This window comes from Gekko japonicus, unplaced genomic scaffold, assembly GCF_001447785.1.
Source record: "Gekko japonicus isolate JY-2015 unplaced genomic scaffold, Gekko_japonicus_V1.1 scaffold4678, whole genome shotgun sequence".
NCBI lineage: Eukaryota > Metazoa > Chordata > Lepidosauria > Squamata > Gekkonidae > Gekko > Gekko japonicus.
The window spans coordinates 67,989-74,946 of record NW_015172691.1 but is presented as its reverse complement, the minus strand read 5'-3'; the positions used below and the strand labels follow the sequence as shown (position 1 = coordinate 74,946).

At 41.6% G+C, this 6,958-nt stretch overlaps 1 long non-coding RNA gene across 1 annotated transcript in view; it reads right to left on the bottom strand.

Moving 5' to 3' along the window:
• Positions 1 to 781: 781 nt before the first annotated feature.
• LOC107119314 overlaps positions 782 to 6,958 on the bottom strand; it is a 25,595-nt gene continuing 19,418 nt past the window's right edge. Inside the window, exons 2-3 of the long non-coding RNA XR_001482793.1 lie at positions 3,835 to 4,044; positions 782 to 940 (exon numbers count right to left, since the gene is read on the bottom strand). This is a non-coding gene — a long non-coding RNA (uncharacterized LOC107119314). The remainder of the gene's footprint in view (positions 941 to 3,834; positions 4,045 to 6,958) is intronic.

The window sequence follows — 6,958 nt, the reverse complement described above, 5'->3', positions numbered from 1 at the left end:
TACTATACTATACTATACTATACTATACTATACTATACTATACTATACTATACTATACTATACTATACTATACTATACTATACTATACTATACTATACTATACTATACTATACTATACTATACTATACCTCTGTATAGTAGCCCCAGTTTCCTTGGTGGTCTCCCATCCAGTTACCAACCCTGATTAGCTTCTGAGCTCTGATGACACAGTCTGGGCTATTAGGACTGCTACATATATACTGTACTACATATCAACTATACACATTAATCACTACTTCAAAATTAATTTTTATTCCAACTTTAACATTGCCCTGTGTAGAATACATCCTTAGAGTTTTTTTCCCCTTGGAGCTACCAGTTTCTTATACAGTTTGAGTCCAGTAGCACCTTTAAGACAAAGTTTTATTCTGTGTATAAGCTTTTGTGTGCATGCACACTTTTTCAAATACCAGAACACTGTTGGTCTTAAAGGTGCCACTGGACTCAAACTGGTTCTGCTGCTTCAGACCAACACGGCTACCCACCTGAATCCGGTTTCCTATACATTATCTTTGACTTTAATTTTACTTCCAAAATAGGAAGTTATGAGACTCTGAGATTCTTCTACATTCTATGTTAACTCTTTAAACTAAAATATGATTAAATCTGCATTATAGCTACCTATCAGCCTGAAACACTAGGTTAAGAACAATGTTGCATAATTAAATCAAAATTATTTTCTATTTGTTGCTACTCACCTTGGTACAAAGAGATTTTGCAGATGTTTGAGAATGATCTGAACATAAAGATTTGGCTCTTTCACAATGGGTGCAGGAATGGAATCCTTTGGTAAGACCAGAGCCATAATCCAGTCTGTATAAACATCAACACAGTACTTTACCGTGTCACCATCTAAAGGCAGTGTAAGGCCATAACAAACTACCTCCATGGTCCATTTTACCTAGAAGAAAAGTGAAGTGTTACAGTACCACCCTTGGGGCGGGGGGGGGGTTACATATCACTGTCTCATCTGGCAGCCACAACCCACCAGCCATATAGAGGAGAACTGTAAGCATCTGCAATGACAAGGGCATGGATGATCACAGCAAAAAGGTGGCATGCAAGCCCTCTACCATGAGAAGTGTAACATATTCCTTCATTCAAGTGTGTGCTTACAATCTCATGCCCACTTCAGAAATAGGTCAGCAAAATTACCAAAGCCTGGTGCACACATGAATGAACATACTAGCTCATGCTCACATCATACACTGTATAGCAATTGTCTGCAGAAGAGAGGGGACGTTTCTGCACTGAACTGTTGATCTACTGAACATTAAGTAATTTAGTCACTGTGAAGACTGCATGAACAAGGTCTGTACTGCAAGCACTGAGAATCACTCCTTCCTGGGAGACAAAATAAAAGAGTTCTGCTTCTTTGTTGTACCTGAAGCAGCAAAATTACACAAGCTTCATAAAAACTAGTAACTTTTTTAACATATCAATTCAATGCTTTTCAGCTTGGAATCTAGCTTTACAGCCTTTTGCTCTGCTACTGCTCATTCTTATACTAATGCACTTAAATGACCTAAAGCAAAAGAAATACACCTCTACTTCCTCTATTACTGTCCAATGTCGAATTAGATTCCTTGGAAACATGAGCTTGTCTTTTTTTTTGCTTATGAATCTCTGTAGAGAATCTCTGTAGGGATTTATTTCATCTCAGCTGAGCTGGGCTCCATACATCCCCCAAGCTTTGAAAAGACGGTAATGCTCTATTAAGGGAAGAGACAACAACCCATACATGCCTAGCATGCCATCATTTGCAGGTCTGAGCTGCAGCCCAGCTGGGCCTCGCTCTCCCTATTCTTCATAGACTAGAAAATGTGTTCAGGTTATGTTACAGAATACCACTTTGGATACAGTATCTATTATATCGAGTAAAAGAAAAACAACAATCACTCGTTCAGCAAGGTACAAACACAACCACACACACAAATTATGGAATTAACATAATTTGGAAATGCTTTTGTTAAAAGACATGGATTTCATTGCTGTTGAACTGAAGTCACTTGGGACACATGACCCACCTTCATTCATCGAAGGTCTGATTTTATATGCTAAAGAAATCGTGCAAGGGATAGGAGCCATCATCATCTGCTTTTAAGCTGTTTTGCTTTGATGGTTTTATTGTTGTTATTTTGTACTAAATTATATCTGTTGTGTTCATGTTATAACTTAGCCATTTGTGGGATTTGGAAATGAAATAGAGGGGCATAAATCAAATGCCTAAGCTGCCCTGCATTCTGATGGCACAGCAAACAATTTCCTGAAGTTACCATTCAGGAAAAACACCACACTAGAGAATAAGAATCTCATCATGCCTGTTTAACTTTGACTACACCTGTTATATTTTCCATAATAAAGAGATTTTCCTGCACAATAAGTGCTCAATTATTTCCTACCTTCTCTCAAAATTGTGATTTCAAAGTCAAATATTCTACTTTCTGAGCTCTCAAATGTGTACATTCTGTATCTAGGGGAAAATATAATGGGCTTTTATTTTTTTATTGTACATTATTCGTGTCCCACTTTTCTCCTCATTGGGGACCCAAAATGGCTTACAATATTCTCCCCCTCTCCATTTTATTCTCACAACAACCCTGTGGGAGAAGTTAAGCTGAGAGCATGTAGCTAGCCCAAGGTCACCCCAGCAAGCTTCCATGGCAGAGTGGGGATTTGAGCCTGATCGCCCAGATCCTAGCAACACTCATACTGCCACACCATGCTGGTTCCCATGCTGTGTTTGGATTTAATATTTGTTTCCTACTGCTGGAAGGGCACTTCTGCTGCTGGGAGCATTTTAGCAATTCTCTCCTCCCACTAAAGACCTCCACACTGTAAACAGTGCTGTTCCTAAAAAGCCCCCTAAAGGCTGGGGGCAGCACTCTGCAGCAGAGACTGCAGCATCTAGAGCAGTGGTGGCGAACCTATGGCACGGGTGCCAGAGGTGGCACTCAGAGCCCTCTCTGTGGGCATGCGTCCCATCGCCCCAGCCAGGCCCAGACCATCATTAAAGTGTCAAATTCTCTGCCAAATAATTTTAAGTAAATGAAAGCATTTGGGATTGCTTTCCTTACTATGTTTGGATCATCTTAAGTTAATGTATGAGTTGTTTTTCCTAAAGTAAAACCTCAGTATTCAGGTTAAATTGCCGTGTTGGCACTTTGCGATAAATAAGTGGGTTTTGGGTCATAGTTTGGGCACTCGGTCTCTAAAAGGTTCACCATCACTGATCTTGAGGTATTGTTAGTAACACCTGGAACCACTGTAGGACTGCGCCAGAAATTCTAAATTCCTGCTCCAACTGGTCTAACAAGGCATGAGTGATCGTATCAAAGGCTGCTGACAGAGTATACTATACTGATAACACAGCAAAATAATCTTTTTCTATTAGGCCACATATCCAGCCAAGTTAGCTGAATCAGACCTTTAGCTGCTAATATAAATTGTAGTGACTGGAAAAGTCTATACCCCAGTTTATTTTGTACTAAATTATATCTGTTGTGTTCTTGTTTTAACTTAGCAGAAACATGAAAAGAATATTATTTCCTTCGGCTATTAAAAAAACGGAAAATCCTTGTACAGAACAGCACCGGCATATGCTTCAGAGCGTGAGTTCTTTACAGTACAATCCCATGCACGTGTGCTCAGAACCAAGTTCCTATGCATATGATGGACTTACTCTGAGGTAAGTGGACCTAGGATTGTGACACTTTTTTAAGCTTACTGCAAACAGCTCACTGACAATCACATTCAAACCAAAATGGTACTAAAAGGACAACAGATGGCACTCACTTCTTTGTCAGTTTTCAGTACACTCTCAACTGGTAGTGGAGCATTCAAAGCTTGACCAAGGGGACGCACAACGACGTTTGCCACCTCTCTCCCCACACTGTCAGGATAGCTGTGAAGTACACTGGTGTGGCCCTTATCATTTTGAATTACAAGGTGTAGGGACCTCCACTCTGAGTACATAGTGCCTTTATGCTCCAGAGAAGTCTGCACCTGGAACAAAGAGAAAACGAAAACAGTTACAGTTATACACTAGATGAAGTAAAAAATGTTGTTGTTCCACAAAAATTTAATTGAGTGTGGGGACGGCAAAGGATGAGATGGTTAGACAGTGTCAAAGATACAACAAACATGAAATTGAGCCAACTTTAGAGGACGGCGGAAGACAGGAAGGCCTGGCGGGATCTGGTCCATGGGGTCGCGAAGAGTCGGACTCGACTGTGCACAACAACAGCAACAAATCGCAAACTCTCAACACTAAGAAGTAGAACACTGAGCCCTATAAAAAAAAAAACCTGACTGCTTAGCTATTTTTGCCCACAGACCTGCACCATTTATAGTAGGATTTGGGACAGAAGTATACAATATATGACCCATTACAATAGTCCACTTACATAAGGTGGGGGAGCCTGCCCTATGGCCACAGTCACAGCCAATACCCAAAATCTGTCTTCCTCCCCGCCCCTCCCTTGAAAACCTTGAGTCACAGCACGCCAATCACTGTTGCTACTGCAGCGCCCCAGCTGGCTACAGAGGTCTCTTCGGAGAAGCCTTCCCATTGTAGCCAGCCAGGGCACCCAGAGATGTCAGAGGACAGTGCCCAGAGTAACCTACTTAGTGGTCTGGTGCAGACCATTGTGATCTGGGTAAAAATTTGAGTTGCATAACCCAGATCTAGCAGTGGCTTCATTTTACCATTCCTTGAACTGACACGGAACCCCTCCAGCCATCATTGTTCATCCTCCCGTTTGCTTTCCAAAAACATCAAACTCTTCAGCCACAAAGAACACCTAAACATTTAAGATTATTCTTGTTTTCTCCCCAACAGTAATCCTCATGCATATGAAGGCCAACATCAACTTTGCAATGTGGATTGACTCCCACCACATGGTTTATCTTCTTGTTATTATGTCAAGAAACTAGCTCCCTCTAACAGTCTCTTGTCTATTCAGAAACACTGGCTCAGGGTGAGGCCTAGTAAAAATCATGGAAGCAAAGAGTGAGATAAGGGAGAAGGGAGATGACACAGGTGCCGGGCAGACATTAGGGGCCACCTGTCCTGGTTGACCTCCCCGCACACACCCTCTGGGCAGGATCTCAGGGTTCTTGCAGGTGCCTGGCCCCCAGATGGCCCATTTATCTTCCACCAGGGCCTTCTTGGTTGTTCCTCCTGCCCTTTGGAGCCAGTCCTCTGATGATGCCCACACTCCACAGGATCTTCCTGCATTCTGCAGGACATGTAAGGCTGCTCTATTCCATCAGGCCTTTGGTTAAATTTTGTGGAACGGCCCCATCCCCTATGTGATTAGCTTACTCTCTAGAAATTTATTTATACTATTGTTTTATTAATCTTTTATTGTTGTTGTATTTTACCAGCTAGTGCTATTTTAATGCTTAGATGCATTTTACTGAATGTTTATTGTGGAATGTTTTATTATAAACCACTCCAAGACCGTACAGGAGAGGATGCAATATAAAAATATAGTAATGATATAAAACGAACATCTGGATTTAGAACCAATGCTTTTAAATGTGTTTAGGTTAGACATACACCTTTATTATTTTATCGTCTCTGTACACTGCTCTTATATTGTATATTCCTGGACATTCTTTTAATAAAACACTTTAATCGTGTCTTGTGGTGTTCTTGGGTTTGGAGGCTTCAATCTGAATCCACTACTTTAGCCCTTATTGGCTACAGCTGCCAGAATAACTGTTTTCCGGAACTCACCTTGTCCTACCTTGTAGAGTGAATTTCTTGATCTTAGACCAGGGAGGACTAGAGACTTAGCCCCTTTCTTTCTGGCTGGCGAGTTAGTTAAGGGGACTTGTGATAGTGCTACCCTGGAGTTCTGAGGAGTCACACCTCACCACTCTGTGGTTTTGCCTCAGAGGCTTTTATCAGTCTTTGACCATTACCAAACATACAGACAGACAAAGTGGAAAAGTATAGCATAAATCACCACCACCACCAATTTCTAGGGTGTTTCTCCCTCTCCTGAAAAATGAGGGGAAAACAGTTTTTCCTCATGACTTCAAACCTTCCAGAAATTCTACATCTTTAACTAAAATTTTAAAGAACACTAAAGAAGTGGCTTGCCAATGTAACCAAAACTACACTACGCATGCTAGCATCGTCATACAAGTCTGAACTGTGTGCAGGCCTCCCTAGTAAACAACAGATGCAATAAAGTAGTATAGGGATCCAAGATGCAATGTTTGCAAGTTATATAGGCACAGACCATTTGCTCCCTTAAACCTGGCACTACACAAGGAAGGAGCAATGGTAACATTTTTTTTTAATTGACAAATTTATTTTAACAGGCTTAACACGTGGTAGCTGGTATATTGCTTTGCATAAAGGTATATTGCTTTTTTTTTTAGGAGCTGCGGTGGCTCAAGTGGTTAAGACGCTGAACTGCAGGCTGTGGAAGGTCAGTAGTTCAGCAGTTCGAGACCCAGGTGCCGCATGACGGAGTGAGCTCCCGTCTCTAGTTCCAGCTCCTGCCAACCTAGCAGTTCGAAAGCAAGAAATTGCAAGTAGATAAATAGGCACCACTTCAGTGGGAAGGTAACAGCGTTCCGTGCGCCTTGGTGTTTAGTCATGCCGGCCACATGACCACGGAAACGTCTTCGGACAGCGCTGGCTCTTCGGCTTTGAAACGGAGATGAGCACTGCAACCCTAGAGTCGGATTCGACTGGCTTTCGAGCAAGGGAACCTTTACCTTTACCTTTATATTGCTTTTTAGTTTTAGGGACACAAACACTGAAGAGCTTAAGGACATTGTTTTATAATGAGGTAATACTCCTGAGTGTCTGCTGCATAAATAGAAGGTTGTCATAAGATACTACTGCACACAGAATTTAATGAATACGTAACTCAGGGGTCCGCCAATGTGGTGCCCA